Here is a 25804-nt window from a genome sequence, read left to right on the forward strand (position 1 = left end):
TTACAGATTATACTCCATTGAAAGTTATCACAAGATAATGTACCATTCCCTGTGCTGTTCAATATGTCCTTCTTGTTTATGTATTTGATACATAATAGTTTGTGTCTCTTTATCCCATACCCCTATCTTGCCCCTCCCTCTGTTCCCTCTCCTTATTGGTAGCCACATTTATTTTCTATATCTGTGAGTCTGTTTCTATTTTGCATGCTTATTTGCTTGCATTTTTTAGATTTCACATTTAAGTGGTATCATGTAATATTTGTCTTTATCTGACTTATTTCACAAGGCATAATAATCTCTAGGTCCTTCCCCATTGCTGCAAATGGTAGAACTTTATTTTTTGTTTTATGGCTGAGTAAATATTCTATTGTATATCACATCTTTATCTTTTCATCTCTTGATAGACACTTTCATATCTTGGCTATTGTAAATAGCACTGCTATGAATATTGGGATGCGTGTATCCTTTCACATTAGTGTTTTCATTTTTTTCAGAAGTGGAATTTCTGGGTCACATGGTAGTTCTCGTCTTAGTTTCTTGAGAAAATTCGATTCTGTTCTCCAGAGTGGTTGTCCCAATTTACATTCCCACCAACCGTGTAAGAGGGGCTCCCTTTTCTCCACATCCTCTCCCAACATTTGTTATTTTTAGAGTTTTTTATGGTAGCCATAGTAAGATTTTTAAAAGGACAGAGTAAGCAGGTAATACGGGAAATAAAGCTATTTCTATTTTATTCAAACAATAAAAGCACAAATAAATTAGTCTGACATCCAAACTAAAGAATTCGGTCGGTCTTCAGATTTAAAATATATTTCTGGGTAGTCTGATAAAATTTGTTTCCAGTTAGCTTTATGCCACTCCTGTTACCTTCCCTCCCATTGAATCTACTAACTACATTAGGCTTTGATGGGCTATGGGGTGGGTGTTCAGCGACTGTATAGGTCTGAATGAAGAGAAGATAACAGTCCTTTATTTTGTAGTAACCACATTGTCATTAAAGTGAGGTTGGAAGGCGTAGAGTGGGTTTTCAAAAGGTGTTTTTGCCTTAAGAGTTGCTTTTGCACACAATGCCATGCCAAGGTGAATATTTTGGAGTGTATACCTCATGCTAACACTGCTTTCACCATGTCATTAATTTGCCATCAGAGAAAAACAACCCTGTAAACAACTGTACCTTAAAAACTCTTTCAACTTCCTTATATAGAAAGGTTTTATCTGTTTTGCAGAGCGGTAGCATCTTTGCTGACTACTAAGCACAGCGTTCATGCAATGCTCCAGTTCAGAGCTTACATCTCGACAAAAAACAGGTTGTGCTGTTTTTAAGGATCATTCTATCTATTTTTAAAAAAATAGAACATCCTTCCTCCTTCTCAAAATAGAAGCTTCAAGCCAATGGCAGCAATACTTTATTTTAAATCCAAGTGAAGAGCATCCTGTATCATGAACCACGTCAGAAACCTGTTAGGTACCACTTTGTTTATTTAAAATTGAATTTTAAGAAGGAAAAGTAGCTTAGATGCAGTACTTTAGCTATGTTTCTAAGTAGATGAAATCAATTTGAGGGGAAAATGTGAACCAAAATATATTCCCTACAAAGTTTCCAAAATCTGTTTCTAATCACTTAAAAGAGAAAAATAGAGTGTGCATTAAACCCTCAGTCAGGAAAACAAAAGAAAAATATCAACATCTACAGGTGGGGTTGCTGGGGAAATGCCTATTTTTATTTCATAGAAGAGCAAATAGTCACATAAAGCATTCATTAATAGCCAGGAAACAAATCAGATGTTTTCTTAGGCAGATGTATGTAATGCATATTTATTAGAGAAAGGTTTAATTGAGTGATATTTCAAAAATCAGGACAAACTTAAATATATTTCTCTTTTCACTTAATCCTAATTTAGTACTCAGATCCATCTTGAGAGTTCATGTCAATCAAATATAATTATTAAGACTTGAAATAAATCTTTTACACATCCAAAAGTTTTCTTTTTTATTGTCTTGCTGAAGTGCTTTGTATTTTCTTTTGTTCTGAAATGTATCAGAATCTTAGAGTAATTGGAACAGTAAGAATATACTCAAGAATGTTTGCACATCTAAAATACATAAAGGAAATACAAAGCATATATATGTACAGACATGTGTGTGTATATATATAGCCTACGTATATAGGCTCCCCGGTGGTTCAGTGGTGAAAAATCTGCCACAAATGCAGGAAACACAGGAGATGCAGTTTCGATCCCTGGGTTAGGAAGATCCCCTGGAGGAGGAAATGGCAACCTGCTCCAGTATTCTTGCCTGGGAAAATCCTATGGACAGAGGAACCTGGCAGCCTACAGTCCACGGAGTCAAAAAAGAGTCAGACAAGACTGAAGTGACATAGTAGGCACATACACATATATTATATATGTGTGTGTATAGACACACACACACATACACACATATATATATAATGTTCTACATGAGATAAACCATGTAGATAAGCCAGTTTATCTGGTAAAACTAAGATACTTAATCACATTAACTTTTATTTTACTTTTCATTTTGAAATACATACAATTTTACAAAAAAGCATCAAGAATATCTGGCTCTCATTGTTCTCAGCACAACTTCCTTGCTCCTGTAAATTACCCGCCCACCCAGCCAGCAACACCAGCCAAATCCTCGGCCCCACCCCCTGGACGCAGTGGCTGCACTGGCTGAATTCTTGACCCAGACCAAGGAAAAGCCAAAGAGACCACATTAACTTGTCAATATCATTTGAATTTTACTGAGGAATGCCAGGAGCTTCCAGATGAGTCTTCTGCTTCAAGACAGGATGGTACAATCTCCTTTTCACACATTTCCCCTTTTCTTGTAAACTTCTAAAGGAGAGTCCCGATCACAATTTCATACAGACTAGCAACTCTACATTTTTTTCCCAAAGGAAGCACCATCAGACTTGTGAAGTTTTAAATTTCATTTTTTACAAATTCTATTTCAAGTCTCCTTTCACAATCAGTAACTGTAGCAAACACTGGGAGAGAAAAAAAAAAAGTGAGGGGGAAAATGGGGAAATCAATTTTACCTCCTGCAATTACAGGAAATAAACTCTGCGAAATATTCTGCTTTATTGGACTGGGTCTGAATCATCAAATGAAGGATGTTTTATCTATTTGGCTTATTCACAGAATGTGGTTTATTACATTATATAGTAAACCGGAAGATGCTGGGTGAGTCATTTATCCACTTGTCAAGGTTCATTTAGTACAGGACCACCTCTGTTACTCTATATGTTATCATAGAGACTCAGAAAAAGCAAAATGCATTTTTAGCCATTATCAATATTAGTCACAATCCTTCCTTTTAGTATGCGAGGGACAGATATTTTGTAGAAAAATACAAGAAGCCAGTGACCTAGAAGGTAAATGATTTGCCTAATGTCCTGGAGAGGTTGAGCAGCTGAGGGAGATCAAGGTCTCCAGCTCCTAGTCTGGCACACAAACCAGGGAAACACATTGCTCTCATCAATGCACGTAATTGATAAGAGATTCCCTATTCCCACTTGCACACAGGAAGACGTTCATTATATGCCTTTCTGGGTGAAAAGGGACTTTAAGCCACAGGGTTTTTTTTCTTCCCCTACCATGCAAAAAGGGCATATTTGAATTAAATAAAACACCTCTGCATCCAAAGAAAGCTGTAAAGAGTAAGAGAAAGGGACTATCCAGCTTAACATTTCTTTCCTTGAATAGAGAGGAAGGAGACAGAGCGTTCAGCTACTCAGAAACTGAATCCTAAATGTAACGAGTGATGTTTGTCCCCAAGTAAAGTCATATGATAAACACATGTGCTTGTAAAACAGCCCACTCCAAACCACGTACTGAAGTGAAAAGAGGGTGGAAGATGTATTTTATTTGATGAGCCATATACAAATCTCAGTGTATGTTCACAGCCTCATTAAATATATGGCAGCCCCTTTGGAACAAACCAAACATGGTCACAAACTTCCTGAGCCTATTTTGGGAAATAGAACTGCTGGGCAAGTGAAGCTTCAGGCCACAGATTAACTACAAGTGCCACAAGTAGGTCTGGATGGATGGGTTTCAAAGCCCATAGTGCAGAGCCTGGGATATTCCCTGGGGGGCTGGAGGCAGATCAGTGAGCTGTTACTCAGAGAATAACCATATTTGTCCATTTCTGACATATCTGAAAAGTTGAAGTTACAATAATGACACTGTTTCTTGTTTTATACCCTAATCTCACCTGTGGTTGAAGATCAGTACATAGTATAGGAACTTCCCTGGAGATACAGTGGTTAAGAATCCACCTTACAGTGCGGGGGACATGGGTTTGATCCCTGGTTGGGGAGCTAAGATCCCACATGCCATGAAGCAACTAAGCCTGTGCTCCATAATCACTGAGTCCATGTGCCCAGAGAATCTGTGTGCCCCGACAAAAAATCCCTCATGACACAGCAAAGATCTCATGTGCCACAACTAAGACCCAATGCAGTCAAATCAATCAATCAATCAAAATATACCTTTGTTGGATTGAAAAATTAGACTTCAGTCCTGCAGATAGACACATACACACACACGGAAAATGTACATATTTTTAAATAGGATATTAATTTGTGACTTATATTATTATTGCCCTAATTTTAAAGTTTCAGAGCAGATTTTCTCCAAGCATCTGAGGAACTCTGTGGTTACAGGAAGGTATTCTTGGGGATGCAAGTCGTCTCTTAATTCTTCTCAGTTAGGTTAGATTTTTGTTGCTCTGATAACCTTTAAAAACTTAGAACAGCATATTCTACATCATCTGGAGGATCCCAAACTGCCATTTGATTTGTGCTTACAAACAAATTGATGCCACATGGTATTTCTAAAGGGAAAAAAGAAATGGCTTTAATATATAAACCATGCATTCACCCCCAAATGAAGGCCAAATGCTGTCATGATTTACTGTACAAAAGAAGTTTTCACAGCAGTTCCCAAAGGGCAAATTGGGGTGAAGTGAATCATCACATAACACATGGTGATGCAGACCTAGCCGTCCCTGCCACAGGGAAGGCTGTAAAGGCAGTCCTTTGTGCCAGGGTCTCTGACTTCCACTCCCATAACATATTTGGACCATGCATCAAAGGTAGGGGAATCCAGTCCTGATCACCATCAGCTGGCATCTTGTAGGACATGCTGTGCAGAAGGCTTTAGCAGAGCACCTTTCCATGTAACAGGGGCATAAAAGGAACCTCACCTTTAAGCCTAGTGCAAAATGATGGAAGAGCAAATTGGGGCAGAGAGAGCGAAAGTGAAAGAAATAGCCTTGATAGAGGCTTTGTCATGTAAATTAGGTATCTCTATTTAAAAATTCAATGTGTAACTGCTATTTTTTAAATGGCTAACCAACAAGGACCTACTGTGTAGCACATGGAACTCTGCCCAATGTCATGTGGCAGACTGGATGGGAAGGGAGTTTGGGGGAAAATGGATAAATGCATATACATGGCTGAGTTCCTTTCCTGTTCACCTGAAACTACCATAATATTGTTAATCAGCTATACCCCAATGCAAAATAAGTTTTTTTTTTTAATTCAATATGTAGCAATTATAGATAGAAAGACTGAGAACTTTTGAAAGCGTGTATCCCATGCTCTTCCACTTAGTAAAATTTGAGCAGCCATTGTCAGACAGACTGTAATCATTTGGCAAAATATGGTCCCCATCCTTAGGGTACTTATATTTTAAGGAAAAAGACAGGCTCTTAAAATAATTTTAGTACAATTGGAGTGCTTTGGGAGAAACAAAAGAGCACTTTTCCAGCCTGATACAAATGAAGGAAGGGCCAGATAATCATGAATCACGATGGGTTTGTGTGAGTGTGCATCAAAGTGAGAAACAGAAGTGGAGTCACAGATTTCAAGTGATGAAAGGAAGAGTATTAGTCCCAGACTCTACAGTAGACACACTGTTCTTCCTAATGAGAGAGAATTTGTCCTTCTGCTAAACACCAACACACATGCTGTTTGCTGTAACATTTCAGTCTGCTGCATATTCTTGGCTATTGTTTAGTCACTCAGTCATGTCTGACTCTTTGCATCTCCACTGGACTGCAGACCATCAGGCTCCTCTGTCCATGGGATTTCCCAGGCAAGAATGCTGGAGTGGGTTGCCGTTTCCTTCTCCACATATTCTTGGTACCTTGTACTTAACTCAGCATCTGAGCTGCAGTCTTTGCAACTCCTCTTGCTCTTTTTCTTATAAAGTCACAAAGTATACCAATAGCACTTTTTTTTTTTTAAGTAGTAATGAATCATCCCAGAAATACCCTAGAAATGCTAGGGTATTTCTAATATCTCAAAGGGCATTGCAAAATCTTAAATATGATTTTCATTCTTTTCAAAATTAAAAGATCAAGTATTTGTGTGGGAAAATTATTAATAATCCAAGAACACCCTATTATATCTTTCAAAGGGAAGGCAGAGTGATGCCTTCTCAAGATAGCCCAAGGATCAGAACAATTCAAGTTAGAATTGTGCTAAACCTATGAAAGCCATGTGGCTTGGTTAATTACTCTATAGCCCAGACTAGAAGGCATGCACGGATGCTAAGTTGCTTTAGTCATGTCTGACTTTTTGCGACCTATGGACTGTAGCCCACCAGGCTCCTCTGCCCATGGGGATTCTCCAAGCAAGAATACTAGAGGGGATTGCCATGCTCTTCTCCAGAGGATCTTCCCAACCCAGGGATTGAACCCACATTTCTTAAGTCTCCTGCATTGCAGGCGGGTTCTTTACCCCTAGCGCCACCTGGCACACTCCCGAGGAGCTGCATTAAAGTTTTTCAAAGTCTTTCAAAAAATAAACTTGTAAGCATGAAGGTTAACAGAATGGGAAATGGTAACCCACTCCAGTGTTCTTGCCTGGAGAATTGAGGAGCCTGGCAGGCTCCAGTCCATGGCCCCAAAAGAGCACGACTGAGCTCTGAGCAATGAAGCAGAGTCTTCTTCCTCTTGCCACTTTGGGGTCAATGCCACACATTAGCCTGGAAAACCAGAACCCAGTGGATCCAAAGAGCTCCTCATGATTTGGATGCTTACAGCTTTTCAGTGGTAAGCCTACAGATCAAGAAAGCAAGTTGCAGCGAAAAGTGAAAAGGCTTCAAGCTTCAAAGAGAATTCTGAGTAATGGGATCTTGAGCCAGAGGTGCTCTAGAAATATGACCAAATTCAATACCTAAATATCTGACATCAAGTTCGATAAATTGGAAACTGTGAATTGACATGAATAGTGACTATCCTCCTCAGCCCCACCCACACTCATGGGATTCTACTGGAATTTAGACACAGAGAATATTGAAATAAAAATCCAGAAAAGAAAATAAATATATAACATGAAATGATCCAGCCTAATTGCAGTTTATGTTGGTGTTGGGTAAGAATTCTGACTTCCCGAAGGTTATCCAAACCAAATTCTGGACCCTTGGAGAGTGTTCTCCTGTATTTATTGTTCTGTAATTTTACCTGCCATTTCCTAGTGTCCTTTGTGCTTAGGAAATATTTTGTATATGTCTCTTTTTTGCAGCATAGCTGCTGGTTTCAGTGAAAAATGGATGGTGAGGTATTTATTCACACACAGAGTTTTCCTTTCCTTTTTGCATTCTTTAAAAATAAAACCTTATAGCTTCATCCCCCTAGGTAGTGATAGAAGTCAGGCAGAAATTATTTAAAGGAAAAAAATGAGATTAATATTTTAGTTTGAATGTCAAAAGCAGAGAGAACTTGGGCAGTGTAAAAGGGTCATGAATTCACAGGCAATATTATCTGTAGTGTTTTTTCTTTATGTATAACGGTAGAAAAAGATTTAAAATCTACTGTTTAATTTGAAATAAATATGTAACTAAAACTAAGTTGTTTTCTGAAAGTTAAAAATTATCCATTAGCTCTTTTCACTTTCTTTGTCTTTTATTCATTTCACCGCTTTCTTGAAATCTCATTCCATAAGCATGTTTTATTAATGCTCTATTAATAAGCATTCACTTAAAACATGACTGATTAAAAAGTAGACCTGATTTTAAGTAAGTGTTCTGAAAATGTTTCATTTATTGAATTCATTGAGGTTTAAGTTCTCATTTGTATTGCTAGAGGGTAAATTACAGATACTTATGCTTGTTTTATCATTATAATGAAACCAGTGCTCATATTTGCAATACTAATTAAAATTCGGCTCTGACCCACATAAATTCAGCCTCTCCCCCAAACAGATTATTTTCAAATCTTTGTACAAAGATTACTATATGTGTGTGTGTGATAATGAAAATATCTATCTTTGGTGTAACATGATCAAGGTTAAGAGAAAGTAAAAATTAGGTTCAGACTTTTTAATACTGCAGGGTACATTTTTAGTACCCTACAGAGAGAATTAGTCACACGACTCCCATTAACTTTAATGGAACTTGTATGGGCAAATTGTATGCTGAAATTCTTAGGAAGTGAGACGTCAGGAGAGTTTACTAGTTTCATTTTTCCTCTTCGGAACTTCAGTTTTGACTACCTTTACTTTCTAATGGTCTAGAGGGAAGACATGTCAATAAAAATGATTAACATAAATGTTTTCCAAGTTTTATATAAGACCACATTTTCTCTGCATTAAGACAGAAGTTAGAAATCTGCAAACAATGCTTCAATAATAGCATTTGAGTTTCAATTAGCAAGTAAATATATCTAAATAAAGAACATAGCTTTCAGACAGGAATATAATAGTATTCTTTGAACATGAATACTGTAGGATTATTTATCCCCTAGCACTTACTCATTTTTCACATTCCTTTCACATTTTCACATAACAATAGCAAAACCAAAATTTTTTAAAGTAATTTCAGTTTAATAAATGTGAAATTAAGTACCTTTGTATTACTACATGTAAGTTTATATTTGAAATGAAATGTATTTGGAATTTTACATATTATTCTTATTAAATTATTTAACACACTTAGGTACTGATGAAAAAGAAACACATAGACAATTAAAAAGCATCCTCATGAAAAGCAAAAGGAAACTAAATGTTCTTTACAAGCAATATCTTTCCACAATTATGGATTCAATCTCCTGACAATGTGAAGTTATGATCAGCTAGCAAACCCACTCAAAAGACTTTAGTATAATATTAAATTTATATTTACCATACAAAATAAAAAACAAATGAAGATTTCTTAATGTCCACTTATTCAAGATGCTCATAGCATTGTAAAATCTGGAAACAACTAGATATCTCTCAGCTCTCTCTTTCCTCCTCAAATAGATCTATCTGTATTTCTAGAATTTTCTAGAAATTCACCATTTAAAACATTAACTTTAAAAAGTTTTTAAGAGAATCCTCACTGTAAGCTGTAAGAATCTTTTTTTTTTTTTTTAATCCTATTTGGGTATCTAAATGACAAAAAAATGGATTTTTCAGACCAAAATAACCTTGTTTAATCAGGAATAAAAGGCAAACATTAATGAAAGCACAGATAACTAACACATAAATAATTTCATCTTGGATTAAAGTTACAGAATTAAAAAAAAGATCTGTCAAATGCAATCTGTTACATAAGCAAAGTTTCCTGTAAAAATATTACTTGGTTTTCATACAAACCCTTGAAACATGCATGCCATCAGTGACCATTAGTGCTGCAAGAAACATTAGCCATCCAGTCTACTCCATCATTTTAAAGGTAAAGAAATTGATCCCGAAAGAGGTAAATGATAATCGTAAGGCCTCTCAAGTACTTTGTTGCACGGAAAACTAGAATCCAAATATCGATTCCTCATGCATTCATTGAGCAAGTTTTTATTGAGTACCTACCATGGCCTTACACGGTTGTAGGAAATGGATTCAAGTGATGAAAGGAACATACCAGATCCTAACCATCATGGATCCAATATTCTAAATAGGGAGATAAAACAAAGAAGAAAATAAACAAAGAAAAAAGACAATTTCAGATTGTGGATCATATGCAAAAAGACTTGGTATGATTTTTACCAACTGAGAATGCAGCTATTTGCTAGGATTTCTCTTCTCAACTCTGATATCTCCTTTTCTCTCCTTATAGTTAAAACAAAGGGAATTCCCTGACGATCCAGGGGTTAGGACTATGCACTTTCACTGCAGAGGGCATGAGTTCAGTCCTTGGTCCAGTCCAGTTTCTGCTTGGGGAACTAGGAACTCACGGGCTGTGCTATGCGACCAAAAGGAAAAAAAAAAAAAGAAGTTAAGAGCGATTTATCAGTAGATCTGCCTTTTAACCATCCCTCATTAGTCAATTCCCTCAAAAGGCATCCATATATCCATAAAACACATCAATATTTGCCTTGCTTCATTCCATTCATATAATGTGTTCATGAGATAGCAAAGATGTTCACTTTCACTGGAGTTTTTAAGTATCTGAATTACAGTTTTTGGACTTTTGAGTTTGTCCCTATGTCATAGGAGAAGTTCAAGGACTGAAAACCCAAGATCAGGTGATAAAAATACTTTCAGAAAATGTGTGTAGTTAAGGATTCTCTTGCAGATCAAAATAGCTATCCCTTCATGGTTATTTCTCATTCCATGTGATTTTTCTGTGTAGAGAACAAAAGAGAGTTTGAAAGATGAGGTGGGGTATGAATCTGGCTGCTTGTAATTCTAATAAATTACACTGACTGTCTTGTCTTCAATGTCAGACAGTAAAACTGTTTCCCCTAACTAGCAAAAGGGATGCTCAGTGCTTTTGCCTTTCATTTTTTCTTAATGCATAATTTATGTATGGCCCATTTATTAATAACCATGAAGTGTTGTACCTAGAAACCTGCTCACAAAAGAACAGAATATACGGAATCAAAATGAACATTTCATAAGGCAGATAGTATTTTTATACGAAAAAAAAATCTTGCCCTAGTTAATTCTTTCTGAGAAGGTTGAATAAAATCCAACAGATATTACTCAATTATTAATATAACCATACTTATCACATTAAACAAGAATTTTAACTATTTTCTGATGAATCTCAAGGGAAATAAAATATTTTTATCATGACATATTCTACCAGGGCTTCCTGGTGGCTCAGTGGTAAGGAATCCACCTGCCAATGCAGGAAACACGGGTTCAATCCCTGGGTCGGGAAGATCCCCTTGGAGAAGGAAATAGCAACCCACTCCAATTTCCTCCAGCCTGAGAAATCTCATGGACAGAGGAGCTTGGCGGGCCACAGTCCATGGGGTTGCAAAGAGCTGGACAGAACTTAGCAACTAAATAACAGCAAAATTCTACCTAGAAGAGAAAATATTTCAGTAAAGCACCGTTTCTGTGCATTCCTTCAAGGCAGACAAACTTTACTATTCACCTGGCATTTATTTTCCTCACCTAACATGAATGACACATTGTATTGTAATTATAATAAAATCTATAACAGCTAATATTTATGAAGTATAATAATTAATATTTGTGAGGCAACAATTTTATAAGCTCGGTAGTATTATCATTTCATGTTATCAATGAGGAGAGATTAAATATTTTGCCCAATGTCCCTCAGTTGATGAGAGGAAGAAACGAGGATTTGAACTCAAGCATCTAAATCTTAAACTTATCTTCTTAATCATTAATTTCACTACTTCCCATGACCTGTTTAGAGTAGACATGCAAAAATGCATTAAAATTAAATTGAAATCTCAATAGATTTGGCCTTTTTGACATAAGCCATTAGGAAGACTAAAGTGTCTAAGTAAATATCTAGTTCATTGAATAATACTATGTTTGCCAAATATTCTAGACCTTGTAGAAGTCTAGAACTGAAAAGGATTTTATCAGTCATTCCAGTCCAAGTCCCTCCATTTTTATGCATGAGTTCAATCCCTTATGGGTCCAGAGAGGTATAACAGGCTACTGAATGCCAAACAAGGCCAAATTTCCTAATTTACAGGCAAGAATATTTGAAATGGGCTTTCCAGATGACACTAGTGGGAAAGAATCTGCATGCCAATGAAGAAAGTGCAAGAGGTTGAATCCCTGGATCAGGAAGATCCCCTGGAGTAGGCAATGGCAACCCATTCCAGCATTCTTGCCTGGAAAATTCCATAGACAGAAGAGTCTGGTTGGCTATCGTTCATGGGCCTGCAAAGAGTTGGACACAATTGACCACGAGCACAATATATGAACTACACCCTACTGTTTTTATTTCTGTTCATGTATTTATTTGCAAATTAATTGCTCATACCTAGATTGTTAGCTTTACATAGTAAAGCTATGTCTGGCGGACAGACTCAAAGGGTCTGGTATTGGAGGGGGCTGCCATGCCCTCCTCCATGAAATCTTTCTGACCCAAGGATTGAACCTGTGTTTCTTACATTGGCAGGCATATGCTCTACCACTGGTATCACCTGGGAAACCCCCTATTACCTCTACCTCTTGATGTCCATGGCCTTGTGGGACTCCTTTTCCTTGAGTATGGATGAGATGTGTGACTTGCTATTAATCAATAGAATATAACAAAGGTGAAGAAATATGCATAATCACATGTATGTGATTATGCTTGTAAGATCACAGCTCCCATTTTGCAGGAGTCTCTCTTGGTCTTTCTGGCTTTGATGAAACAAGCAGTCATGTTGGAAGGCTCACGTGGTAAGAAATTGAGAGTGCTTTCTAGGAATTGAGAGAAGCTTGCAACCAATAACCTGCAAGGACATCCAACTGACAGCCAGCAGGAAAATGAGGCCTTCAGTCCTACAACCACAGGAAATGAATTATGGCAGTGACCAAAACTAAGTGAATGTGCAAATGGATCCTTCCCTGGTTGAATATTTAGATGAGAACTCCATCTTGAATAAAGCCTTGTTTTTAGAGAACACAGCTAATCTGTGTTTAGCCTCCTGATTCACAGAAATTTTCAGGTAACAAATACCTATTGTTTTAAGCCACTACTTTAAGGCAATTTCTTACACAACAATAAAAATTAACATATATAGTCACCCTTAAAATGACAAGTCCCTGACACTAAATTTAGAAGTTTAATTAAGGTTTTGTTACTTTTTATGTAATAGGACTCCAATATATCTGTTAAATGAAAGAATGATAAAATATCTTTAGTAAAACATCAACAAGGAAGAAGTGATGCATGATTATGTATTAATATGATTGCAACTTTTAAAAAAAGCTTATTGCCTGACAATTCCACTTATTCTTTTATTTGTGTGTATGTAGAGATAGTGTTGCAGTCAAAAATAGCTTTGGTTGGAATCTCAGGATTAGAAAAGAAGTTACTTCTCTAGAAATTTTCCTTTTGCATGTAATTTTAATTTTTTTTTAATTTTTAAATTTGTGGATAATTGCTTTAAAATGTTGTGGTGGTTTGTGCAGTACAATAATATGAATCAGTCATAATTATATATATCCCCTCCCTCCCTTCTCACATCTCACCCCTCTGGGTCATTACAGAGCACCAGGCTGGCCTCCCAGTGTTATTTAGCAACGTCCCACTAGTTATCTATTTTACACATGATAGTGTATATATGTTAACGCTACTTTCTCAGTTGGTCCTACCCCCTCCTTCCCTAATGTTAGTTCTCTACATATTGGTATGTATGATGCTATTATAGTTCCTCTTGTTACTTCAGGATCAATGCTGTAAAGATTTCATCTGTTGGCTTTTTAACAATCATTTCTGTGTTTAAGTTCATCAAAAGAACTGCTTTTGACTATGTTTTCCTTTTTAAAACTCTAAATCATGCTTGAATGCATGTACTTTATCTGAGTTATTCAGGCATTCTATAATGCCTAGTAATAAGTTTTCAAACACCAACCAGCTATGAAAAACACATATGTAGATTTGAGTGTTTATAAATATGCTAGCTTTGTTTTTAATCTATTTATTTTTTAATTGACGGATAATTGCTTTACAGAATTTTGTTGTTTTTTGTCAAACATCAACAAGAATCGGCCATTTAATGTGATTATCTGTAAAACTAAGATAAAATGGCACCATTTCCACAGTTACTATTTGACCATGACGTTACTAGGATTATAGCAAATGAAGTTAAATATAGTGGCCAATTAAAACTATCCTGAACTTAAAAAGCCTTCGTTTTGTACACTTAAATTTTTCAGGTTATTTTGCTTTCAGACATATAACATGGCTAATAAAAAATAAAAAAGAATCTCACCTATATTAAGTAAATTTAAAATCACCCAGTTTGCATCACTTTGTAGATAAAGATATTAAAGTTCAGAGAGAGACCAAAAGTGATGAGTGACAGAACAGCACTGGAAATTTCTTCTCCCAAAACTAATGAATGAGAACATGTGTGTGTGTATGTGTACACACTCAGTCACTAAGTCATGTCTGACTCGTTGTAACCCCATGGACTGTAGCTCACTAGGCTCCTCTGTCCATGGGACTTTTTAGGCAAGACCACTGTAGTGGGTTGCCATGAGCAAGGACCTCTAATTTCATATATACTTATCAAAATTAGTAACTGAAACAGTCATAAAAGTAGAATATACCAGTCATGTGTTCCTGTCTTCTCTTAGAGTACAAGGACCTAAATATTGAAACCTTAACTTCTATATATAGATTTATGCTTTCAGATGCATACTGAATACCAGGAAATGTTAATACAAGAGAATCTTAAGCAACAATTTCCCAAAAGAAAAAAAGTATCTTAAGAAATCATGGTTGTGGAAGAATAAGAATATCGTGTCAATATAATGAATAATTTTTGAAAAGAGATAGACTTTTTCATTCACTGATAAATAGTGGGATTCACTATATTTGTTGAATCTGAATCATTGCTTTCTGTGCTTTTGAAAGGAGCTATCTAATTACCATTCATTGTTCTAAATACATACAATGAAAGCCAGAATATGAAGCACAATGAAATTTGAAAAAAATTAGAAATTGAAAAATAAAAACTGATTACAGATTATTGATAATGTATGAAAGATGCTCAGAATTACTTATGAATATTATAAATTATGTATCAATTTAGCAATTCATAATCTCTCTAAAAGTTACATGTTCTGTATTAGATGAAATAGTAGAACTACGATAACTTAAAATAATTTTAGAAAGTCCAAAATAACCAAACACTGTCAAACTTTTATGTTTATTCACATTTAAAACTGAAAACCTGTACATTTTGGGGGATTTTTTACCTATTTAAAAACACAATATTTTGTTTTTCTCATTCTACTTAGAGGCAAAAGGCCAAACGTAGTTAGAAAAAAAATATGATTTTTTAACTTTTGGAACACAAAAGCAATTAGGAAAACTGAAAATATTTCACTCTTACAAACAGTACTTTAAAAGAAGACCTCCGGAACCAATCTGTTCCAGAGGTAAATACTGGGGCATAAATTAAAATAGAAAAGTTTTTTAATTGAACAACTTATGGGCTGTTAGCAACTTTCTTTGTTGGAGTGTGTGAACTTTGGAACTCTTTTTAGAACCACATGGTTTTCATATTCAGTATGCCTGCATGCATATATATGTATAGATAATTGCTATGCCTTGTACCAAGGATATGAACTGTGTAAAATTACTGTAGGAAGTTGTAAATGATGTATGAAATGAGAAATCTTTGCCCACTGGCAGTACATAGATAGAACAGAGATAGTGACGCACAATCTCTTCTCTGTCATTTGTCATAGTATTCATCTTATAAAAGGCAGAACCTATCAATAAACTTGAGTGTCAAACATGCATGCTAAACAATATATTGTATTTTTCCTTCTTCAGGTCTTACCTCTTTCTTGAAAACCAGTTTACAAAAACCTCTGAGCCCAAAGAAAATGTAAAGAACTTCTATGTTAATGATTTCAATTGTCCATCCAAAACATTAAATGTAGAAATTATAAATCTCACTGTGTGGTTTACCTTTTTTAACCTTATACACAATGATGTTGAATTTTCAGACTTGCCATCCAAAGTAAACCTTTCTATAAGGACATATAAAGAGGCTATATCTATAATATCTAACATGCAACCATTTAACATGTCAGAGAGCAGCACTGATATTTTCATCTTGCCTCCCAGTGCTTGAAAGACAAGATTTCACCCTTCCATTGACTAGAAGAAGCAAACGGAAGAAGCATCTTTCTACGAAATCAGTTTTCATATAAAGTTCTTGTGGCTGACTTCATCTCACTGACAAATCCCCAAATCAAATATTTGACCAAACAATTGTGGCAGTTAAACTTATGCAGATTCAATGCCATCTTGTCAAAAAATATGCTTGTACTAGGAAAATTGAAATTTATTTTAAAAAGACCATTATAAGTTGTCACATACTTTTAGATTACAGAATTTAAATCTAGAAATTAAAATAAACAACAAAGGATCCAAGGCCCCATCTATATATGAATTTAAAACCAACATGATCAAGTAAGTTAAAAAAAACACATGAAAGCATAAGCTAAACTATCTTTCTTGTCTTCAAGGAGCTGACAGCTTACTAATGTAAAGTTCAAAGGATGAGAAGTGTTTTTCCATGACACCTGAATTTTATTTTTTATGAACATAGGAATACAGGAAGAAATTTAAATATTCATGCAATTGCCTCTTCTTCAAATGTTACTGTGTTCCCTCATGTACCATTTATGATTTCATTTAAAACAAACAAACAAAGGATATGCTTAGGCATTCAACTTTTTTACAGTATGTTATTTGATAATTCTTTCTGAAAATTGTAAAACAAATATTTCCTTACCAAGAGTTCATCTCTTCTTGGAATCACAACTGATTTTTCTTTTGCTTGATGGAGTTAGAAGTAAAATATCTGATTTTATTTCCCATCAGCCGACCTCAAAGATGAACATATTTCATTTTGCATATGAGTCACATAAAAATGATGTTATCATTTTTCGCTGTGAATAAAGTCAAACAGCATAAGACAAAACAGTATCTACATTTGGCTTTTTTTTTAAGTAGAATATAAATATTGTCTTATTACAACAAACACATAAAGAATAGAAATTAAATACAAATCTTCAATCTCAAAAAAAACCTTTCAAATGCTGATCCATTATTTAGATTATATTTAGAACCCATGCATTTCCACCACCACCTTTAAGGTTGATGCACTTATTATACTAATGTTTCTTCTGTGCTCTCTTTTTCTTCCTTTCATTGCAATTGTCCCATTTTGGTTGGTGGGACAATTGTCACTCAGTTGCTACTACCCATTCAGCTCCTTGTCCAAGATTCAGTTCTTATTACTTTCAACTGTTGTTTAGTCAATAAATCATATCCAACTCTTTTGTGACCCCATGGACCACAGCCCGCCAGTCTCCCCTGTCCATGCCATCTTGTAGGCAAAGATACTGGAGTGGGTTGCCATTTCCTTCTCCAGGGGATCTTCCTGACCCAGGGACCAAATCCTTATCTCCTGCACTGGCAGGCAGATTCATGACCACTGAGCCACCAGTAAGCCCTGTTACTCTCATTAGCTTATAAGAAATCTCTGTTTCTCTATTCTCCTTCTTTCCTCTTTTCAAGTATGGATAGATGTTGAAACTGTGGAGCCAGCATATTAACAACTGACTGCTGTCCAATTCCTCTCTTGTGACATTTTCATTTTACATGGTTTAGGTGAGCAAAAACACAAAATCTGGGAACATTCAGAGAGTACCACCTGGATGGACAATTAAGGAAACACTTGTTCACATCCCTCTGTCAGAGCATTATCCCCACCATCCACACAGAGATGCTATCAAGTAGCATCAGTGACCACTTATCTTGTTTCTCAGGACAAATAAACCATCCCCACTCCACCCACACCCAACTGACAGCACAGCACTGGGGTTAATTTAAATGAGTAAAATAGGAAAAAGTCTGAAGGCAAGAAAAACAGGGCCTCTTCTGATATTGATCAGTTCCTCCAGGTTAAAACAATCAGTAAAATCAGTCCAGTGTGATCCTATTTACTCTTAGGTAGGGGTAAGTATTCCAAACTAATTGTAGGAGTTGTACCATTGGATTATATGTTTTTGTTTTTTTATTTCTCTTCGTGTGTATACAATAATGTTGAAATCTGCACAGAACTTTATACAACTTACAACACATCCACGTGGATCTCTGGATCTGCCACCTCTTCTATTAGGAAACACTCATATGAGCTTCAGTTGACTCAATCCAATTGAAACATTTAAACCCACATGGTGAGGATGAGACTTGAGGATAAGTCAAAATGCCCCATAATTTGATGGCTCAGATGATGTATCTACCTGCAATGCAGGAGATCCAGTTTTGATCCCTGGGTCGGGAAGATCCCCTGGAGAAGGGAATGGCTACCCACTCTAGTATTCCTTCCTGGAGAATTCCATGGACAGAGAAGCCTGGAGGGCTACAGTTTACAGGGTCGCAACAAGTCAGACACAACTGAGCGACTAACACTTCCACTTTTAAAAATTCCATCAACAATAAATATCACAGTAAAAATTATTCAGGTTACCTTTTGTTAATCAGAAGGACAGAAACTCTCTCAGGTTTTTTCCTTGGTTCAAAGTATATTTCTGTTCTCCCACTGCCTACCGCCTATTTTTTTCTGGTAGTTGTACTTCCTGCTAGTCATTTTTCCTGATAACTCTCTAGAAAGATTTACTCAGTTAATCTCTAAATTTGATACCAGAGTTAATTTGCATCAAAAGAGCTACATTTGTTAAAGGTAAAAAGACCACTTAATTTAACCATTTTTACTATAAGCATTAAGTTGCTGCTTATTTACTCAAGCCAGATACCCTTTGCAGCTAGCCTCCTTCTGTGGGTAGAACTCTTTTTCCACATTCCAGTAACTCCTGGCTCCCCTTGCTCTTTTTGGGCTAAGTAACAGCTCCCTGCTCTTCAGTTTCTGTTAGTCCTGTTCATTTGTAAATAAATTCTTCAGTCAGACTCCTCAATTGTCTCATTGAATGTGCTATCTTATTTTCTGATAGATCAAATCTCCAACTGTGTGCCAGAATTTAGTCTTTTCTATATACTGTTTTGTTGAACCTTATGTTGATAACATAACCCATATTTTATACACAAACAAATAAAGACTCAGAATGTTTAATAAACTTTCCATGCACTCAACTAATACATAAGATAGCCAAAAATTAAATAATAGTCTCTTACTCAAAGTCTAGTATTCTTTCCCCTGCTGTTCAGTTTTCTTCTCCTCCCTCCTTAATGGTGTGCCCTTGGTAACATCCACCAGGAGTTATCCATTGAGGGCCTTCAGACCACTGTAATGTATTGAAACTGTAACCAGCTAAGTTCATAGGCACACAGAAACAAGCTGTGTGTGCCTGGCTAATAGTCATTTTGGCCAAGAATAACTACTGAGCATTAGTAAAGGGTCAAATTTTTCACTATTACTATCAACCCTGAATCTAAGGACTGCCTCCGTATGGGTCTTTGAAAGCATTAAAATTAGAATTATTTTTGCCTCTTCTGATGACACCACCCTTATGGCAGAAAGTGAAGAGGTACTAAAAAGCCTCTTGATGAAAGTGAAGGAGGAGAGTGTAAAAGTTGGCGTAAAGCTCAACACTCAGAAAACTAAGATCATGGCATCTGGTCCCATCACTTCATGGGAAATAGATGGGGAAACAGTGGAAATAGTGTCAGACTTCATTTTTTTTGGACTCCAAAATCACTGCAGATGGTGACTGCAGCCCTGAAATTAAAAGACGCTTACTCCTTGGAAGGAAAGTTATGACCAACCTGGATAGCATATTTAAAAGCAGAGACATTACTTTGTCAACAAAGGTCCATCTAGTCAAGGCTATGGTTTTTCCAGTGGTCATGTGTGGATGTGAGAGTTGGACTGTGAGGAAAGTTGAGTGCCGAAGAATTGATGCTTTTGAACTGTGGTGTGGGAGAAGACTCTTGAGAGTCCCTTGGACTGCAAGGAGATCCAACCAGTGCATCCTAAAGGAGATCAGTCCTGGGTGTTCATTGGAAGGACTGATGCTGAAGCTGAAACTCCAATGCTTTGACCACCTGATGTGAAGAGTTGACTCATTGAAAAAGACCCTGATGCTGGGAGGGATTGGGGGCAGGAAGAGAAGTGGACGACAGAGGATGAGATGGCTGGATGGCATCACCGATTCGATGGACATGAGTCTGAGTAAACTCCAGGAGTTGGTGATGGACAGGGAGGCCTGGCATGCTGCGGTTCATGGGGTCGCAAAGAGTCAGACACGACTGACTGACTGAACTGAACTGACAACACATTAAATAAAAAGGATGGCAAATGGATAGACAGACAACACAAGATAAGATAGCAGACTATTAACAGATCAGGGGTGGGGCGGGGGGTGGGGGGGGATGGTGGTTAAGAGACTTAGATCTAGGTGTTGACCATGGAGAGAACAGCCAGTTTATTCACAGCTCAGTGACTCGGTCAGTTGGCAATGCCAGCTGGTGGAATCTAATAAGGGAATGCAGATTCTAGAGTTCCATGGCGCTGTAGGGGTCAACTGGGAAGTGGTCTATACTCAACAAAACTGCAAGTTCTTAGGGATATTGGGGAAAAATAGTACTAGTAAAAATTAGATGACAATCCAGAATAATACATACTTTTTAGATTTGTTTGGGAGAGTAATTAAAACGGCTCAGACAGTGAAGAAATCTGTCTGCAAGGGAGGGGACCTGGATTCCATCTCTGGGTCGGGAAGACCCCTAGAGAAGGGAATGGCAACCCACTCCAGTATTCTTTCCTGGAGAATTCCATGAACAGAGGCGCCTGGTGGGCTACAGTCCATGGGGTCGAAAGAGTGGGACATGATAGAGCGACTAACACTTTCACTTTCTTCATATAATATATGCAACTTGGTGCAAAGTATATGGGTGGCATAATGAAAGATAAGGGGAAAGATGCTAATAACTATGGATCTGATAAGATGGTCTCAAAAGGTGGGTTGGACCTAAGATATAGGCCAGTGAATAGCAGAGATATTAACTGGAATTAAAAAAAAAACAAACAAACCTGGAAATCAGACACGAACTAGTATCATGGTTCAAATATAAGCACCTATCCTACAAACACTTGTGTTCCTACAAAACTGCAACAGAAAAATGACACGTGCTGACAACCCTCCCCAGACCTCTCTCTACAGGCACTCTGCTTTCCTCTGACAGTCAAACGTCTAAACTTATGACACAAATTAGACTTGTTTTTTTTCCACAACTGACCTGTGATCCGGAATTACTGTTCCTTTTTTATCAAAACCCTTATTTTGAAATTTTAGATGTTAGAAAATCTATGTCATAATTGTTCATGAGATAAGGACTTTAATGTTTTCTCCTCAAGATGTTTGTTAATCTAAGTAATCTTTAATTGGTTAAGTATTTTAATGTTTTCAGGAAGTACTCCCATGAGTTGTGGAACATGCATTGGTAACCATTAACAACACAAAGAAGATAAAGTCTGTTCTATTTGTAGAAGACAACTGCTTCCTAGAAACTTTTAAGGAAAAAGGCAAAGATAACAGAAGTTTGAAGATTGTGCTTCCATTCATGCTTCTGTAGGAATTATTAGTCTCTCATGTCAGAAGGAGTCAGAAAATTCAATTGAGTTCAGATAAACTATTGTTTGTAATTATTTAAGTTATTTAGTTTTGTAAATTAATTTGTACATTTAATAGAATTCTCTATCTTAAATAACCTCAAATAGAATCTTTTTCTTAGAACATGACAGAAATTGATAGCAAGATTAATCTAGAAAAGGGGCAAGAATATTTTAAAATGTAAGAAAAAGGGAGTAAGTATATACAAACATATAAATTATTACAATTCATCAAGATTAAAGCAAGGTTTAAAATACTTTTTTTAAATGTTAAAAAGATTAAATCAAGACTAATTAAAATACAATTCCATTTGAGATAGGTGTACAAACTTCTATACAATGTACAAACTAAAAAAATTAATACTAACATACATGTTCATGTACATATATGAACATATATGAACATCTATCTATATATTTATATGTTTGTGAATATAAATATATATGTATATAATTATAGGAAGTGTCATTAAATATGTAAATAGGGGTGTTGGGATCATTTACTAGCTAGCATTCAGAAAAAAATGTAGGCCAATACAACAAACAATATTCTATAAATGCTAACTTAAAATATTCAGCTATAAACTACAGGAAATTAGCCAAGCAATTACAAAACTACCAAACATAATTTAATATTTATAAAACTCTGGAGGGCCAAAATTTTTTAATGTGATATTATAAATAAAATCACAATGGATTATATTAACAAATTTGACCATTTAAAACTGCTGAAGAGTAACAATTTAAAATTTTTTTAAATGCAGAGAACAGGGAATATTTATAGCAAATGTTAATATAATATAAAACATTCTTATAAAGGGAAAAAATAAGAAATATAGACAAAGAATATTGTATGCAATTCAGACAAAAGCAAATATCTTTTTTTTTTAAAGCAAATATCTTTTAAAAATTAAAAACTAGAGCAAAATAATCATGATCTATTCTAACCAAAGAAATTCAAACTAAAATAGCAGTGAGATATTTTTACTTATTAAAGCAGGGGATTTTAAAAAATTTTATTTTGACTTAATGTTAGTATTATTCATATTCTTGGTGCCTTTTTAAGTTGATAAAAATCAACCAGAAAAAAACTAGATATACCTTTCAAAATTTTAAATTATTTACTTTTAATTGAAAATAAATCACTTGAAACTTTAAGCATATGGGTGTTCTCTGATTCTAAAAAAATACATAGTCTTTAGAGAAAAACTTTAAAAAAGCAAAGAATAAAAGGAAAAAGCATTAGTAATTACTTATAACCCCACATACAAAATTAACCATAATAATCATTTGATAAAATTTCCTCGATAGTTTCATACATATACAAAGTTGAGTTCTTAATATATCTATGTGTACGTGTAATTCAGTTTTTGCTTTGCTTTTTCATTTTAGAATTATTAAAGACTGTTGGCAAGAATCATTTTAATATTGCATAATCCTCTATTGCACTTCCATGAAAAACAGTTAAGTGGAGTGATTTTGCCATTTCCTTCTCCAGGGGATCTTCCTGACCCAGGGATTGAACCCAGGTCTCCCTCATTGCAGGCAGATGCTTTAGCACCTGAGTTACCAGGGAAGCCCAAAGTGAAAGTCACTTAGTCCAGTCCTACTCTTTGCAAATTCCCCAGGCCAGGATACTAGAGTGAGTAGCCTTTCCCTTCTCCAGGGGATCTTCCCAACCCAGGAATCAAACCAGGGTCTCCTGAATTGCAGGCAGATTCTTTACCAACTGAGCTAGCAAGGAAGCCCTAATACGTCCATCCCATATACCTCCAGGCCAAGTCTTATTTCCTTATGTCTTTATTATAGGACATTGAGGCAATCTTCAGGATTCAAAACAATAATGCTGTCTATAACAGCAAAAGTTCAGAATCCATTGAAACTTTAATAATATGAAGAGTTAGAATACATCTAGCCATTAAAGTAGTAACAATTCTACAATAGGATGGAAATATGCTTCTGATACAGTGTCTATCTACTTGCAATGCTGAGTTTAGCCCTGCTAAGAAACTTTGCCTGCTATATTACATTGGTCCAGAATAAAATGTTCATCTCACTCCTATTTAATAGGTAGAAATTCCAGTCTTGTTCATGCTCTGTATCTCTAGTTCTACAGTGCCTCTTCTTCAAGTACATTGTGAGCACCCAAGATATATTAGTTATATGATTGAGTAAATTGCTAATGAAAAGACTAGAGAGAGTAACAAAGCTTTGCTCACATTCTTTATCTCTTTTTCTTCCAGTTAGTTGTTTTCCTTTCTCTTATTGGCTTTTAGGCATTCTTTAATCCTGGGCTTTTTAGTTTGTGTATGTGTATGTGGTCAGTCTCCCAGTCATGTCTGATTCTTTGAGACCTTGTGGACTGTAGTCCACCAGGCTCCTCTGTCCATGGGATTCTCCAGGCAAGAATACTGGAGTGGGTTGCCATCTCCTGCTCCAGGGGATCTTCCTGACCCACGGATTGAACCCACATCTCTAGCATCTCCTGCATTGCAGGCAGATTCTCTTAACCTTGGGCTTTTTGGTTAAGAACAAATGATTGGCAAAAGATTTGGAAAATACACTACCTTCATTCTATCATGAGGTTACATTTACAGAGCGGCCATCTGGGGAGGAAGTCAGCCTTATAGATGTATTACTATTTGCTTCCCGCTTGTCCTGGCTTACAGAATATGAGTTAAGCTCAAGAACAAGATTTCCATCTGATGATACCTGTGATAACAGATGGCATTCAGACAAGCTTTTAACGTTAATCCCAAATTAGAATGGAAAATTTGGACTTCCTTGGTGGCTCAGATGGTAAAGAATCCTCCTACACTGAGAGATCTGGGTTCAAATTCCTGGGTTGGAAAGGTCCCCTGGGGGAGGCCATGGCAGTCCACTCCAGCATACTTGACTGGAGAAGCTCCATGGACAGAGGTGCCTGGCAGGTCCATGAGGTCGCAGAGAGTCAGACATGACTGAGTGACTAAGCATAGCACAGCACAGAATGGAAAATAATGCCTAATATCTTTCTTGGAAAGAGAAAATTTACCAAACACAGCTTCTAGACTCTGAAAATTTGACTTAATTCCAGCAATCTAATATAAGAAATGTTTTTGTCTCTAGCAGTTAGAAAAATCCTAAGCCATCTAATTCATTTCATCTATGAATGAAATACGGTTCCACATTTAGGAATGCTCCATCTCTGTCCTTTTGTCTGTTTTGTCTAAGTGTCCAGCAAGATGGCTATACTGCACTTCATGAAACTACACTTTTGCTGCCCAAATTGTTCTGAACATCCTGGTTTATTTGGACAGTGCATACAGTCCGACAAAGCATCTCCACTTTGCTTGTAACTGTCAACAGAAAGGGCGCCTTTTGGTCACACACGAGGGCACAAGTCACCCAAGTCAAAGGAAAAGGGAGAGATGGGATATTTGTTATTCCTGTCAGTGATAAAGGGATAGAGCTTTACCATTTTTTCTCAAAAAAAAAAAAAAATTATGTATGGCACTACCTAGCAGACTTTGAAAAAAAGCAGAAAACTTAAAAATGAAGGAACGTGGAAAACTTATAATAAATATCACTACTTCTGCTGAAGAAATTTTGCTATTTATAACACCTTCACAGTTTACATGACTGTGTTACATAAGCCTTGTCTGCCCATTTATGTATACATGTAATTTCCCTTCAGGAAATAGATTCTTCACTTAAGGGTGAGAGAAGAAAATGTTATTTCTTTTCCTACAAACAACGCAATGAAAGCTGAAATAAAACAGTAATTTTTAAAAATTTTGTTTTCTTAGTTCATGAACACATAGGCACCCACATACATGCATACATACACAATAGTGACAGATATACAGCTTCAGAACATTGGAAAAAAACATGGCATTCTTGGTAGCCCACAATATACATCACATTCTAACTTTATGCTCTTAAATTAGTCTCATGGGATTAATATTTAACTGAATGGTCTTACATCATAATTTTTGTCATTAAATATATCATAGAGCTACAAGATTTTTAAATATACAGTATCTCATTCACCATTGTAGCCACATCCCAGTTCAAAAATCTGAATCTGATGTCAGCTATGAAAGAAAAATTTAGTTAATTTAAAATTTTGTTTATAGGTTATTTCTACCACATAGGAAACCAAATTATTCAAGTTTCATGTTTTGAAGTCAACAAGTTTACAGAATCATAATATTTTGAATTACATCTGTTTTTAAAGATTTTCCTCTTGATTTGGACTCTGCTTTGATTCTTAAGAGAATCCTCG

The 25804-nt window shown here is 36.0% G+C and overlaps 1 long non-coding RNA gene across 2 annotated transcripts in view; it reads right to left on the reverse strand.

Annotated features, from left to right (window-relative positions):
- Positions 1 to 2341: 2341 nt before the first annotated feature.
- Positions 2342 to 25804, reverse strand: part of LOC122678976 — a 31466-nt gene continuing 8003 nt past the window's right edge. Inside the window, exons 1-5 of one of the 2 annotated variants that reach the window (XR_006336300.1) lie at positions 21165 to 21175; positions 16696 to 16852; positions 10001 to 10196; positions 9824 to 9904; positions 2342 to 4863 (exon numbers count right to left, since the gene is read on the reverse strand). This is a non-coding gene — a long non-coding RNA (uncharacterized LOC122678976). Of the gene's footprint in view, positions 4864 to 9823; positions 9905 to 10000; positions 10197 to 16695; positions 16853 to 21164; positions 21176 to 25804 lie in introns of those variants that run through there. The other variant, XR_006336299.1, reaches the window with a different exon arrangement.

Source organism: Cervus elaphus, chromosome 21 (genome assembly GCF_910594005.1).
Source record: "Cervus elaphus chromosome 21, mCerEla1.1, whole genome shotgun sequence".
Classification (NCBI taxonomy): Eukaryota; Metazoa; Chordata; class Mammalia; order Artiodactyla; family Cervidae; genus Cervus; species Cervus elaphus.